This window comes from Aquarana catesbeiana, linkage group LG05 (assembly GCF_042186555.1).
Source record: "Aquarana catesbeiana isolate 2022-GZ linkage group LG05, ASM4218655v1, whole genome shotgun sequence".
Lineage (NCBI taxonomy): Eukaryota > Metazoa > Chordata > Amphibia > Anura > Ranidae > Aquarana > Aquarana catesbeiana.
The window spans coordinates 282,648,718-282,649,889 of NC_133328.1; the positions used below are offsets into that span (position 1 = coordinate 282,648,718).

The 1,172-nt window shown below is 48.0% G+C and overlaps 1 pseudogene; it reads left to right on the forward strand.

Annotated features, from left to right (window-relative positions):
* The first annotated feature begins 283 nt into the window (after nt 1-283).
* LOC141146463 (U2 spliceosomal RNA) lies at nt 284-388 on the forward strand (annotated as a pseudogene).
* Nucleotides 389-1,172: the final 784 nt, after the last annotated feature.

The following is a 1,172-nucleotide window of genomic DNA, read 5'->3' on the forward strand; positions in this document are numbered from 1 at the left end:
AAAGCTGTTTCGATCCGTTGGTTTGAAATACACACATGTGCCTAAAGAGTTACCTCTTTTCTCAATTGTTACATCCAGAAAGTTAACACTTGTATCACTCACACTCATTTGTGGATATAGATCACATTATTTTGATGCACAGGAGTAGGAAGGAGTGATTATATATTTTATCACTGGTTTACTTTATTTATGATTAGGATTTTATTTAGCGCTGCTATTTGAATTCATTATTGGTTGGGGCTAGATTTTGGTGAATCAAATTTTTTCATTTATAACTCATTTAATCGCTTCTCGACCCTTTGGCTAAGATCAAGTGTAGTATCTGTTCTTATCAGTTTCCAGAGGAGGCGCTGTGTCACTCTTGTCGGGGAGGGCCAGCAAATCCAATGGTGTTATAGTGCCTGGAAGGGCGGTACTCAGCAGGGACTACACCGTGTTGCCCGAAAGTATACTGGGGACCGGCCAATAGTTGAGTCTGAGCCGTCTGGAAGGGTACTCCTGGTGAGGATGGGTGCTGCATCTTGGTCTGGCCAGAGGGTCGGGTCCCTGGCCTTCTGGCCTGGATTGTGGTAGCTCTAGCTATGGACAGTTATTTGGGTAGAGAACACCCCCCCTGAGTGCTGGAGGGGGGATTGGTTAGTATCTACCCGAATGTGAAATTGGAGGGAGTGATGGGAGCGATGGTGGAGCCTTAGGGGCAAGGACTCTCACCAAGCTCCCTGAACTTCATGCCTTTTCTGTCTGCGGTGGGGGCTGCTGTGGTCTGGGCTGTGGGCCAGGGTTGGTCTTGAAAGCCTATGGAGTATGTGCCCCTGGAGTGGCAGTCCAGGGGTGCCAAATAATCACTGTGAGTGGCAGTCACGGTCTGCCACGGTCACTGCACCATAACACGCTTTTTTAGCACCTGCCTCTTGGGCCGGGCTTTTTGGCTGGGACCAGAGGAATTTTTTATTCCTGGCCGGAGGGCCTGGTCATTGTGTTACACAATTGCCACTTCTTTCACTCTCCTCTCCACTATCCCTTCCCCCACTTTTTATTTATTTTGATTGAATCCTATGTTTGTCACGTCTAGTTTTTGTACACGTTCACTATGTGATGAGTAAGGATGCGGGTCTTCGGGCCAGCCCTGAAAGTCTTGGGAAGGGGTAGACATGGCCTTTTGGCTTAGTTCG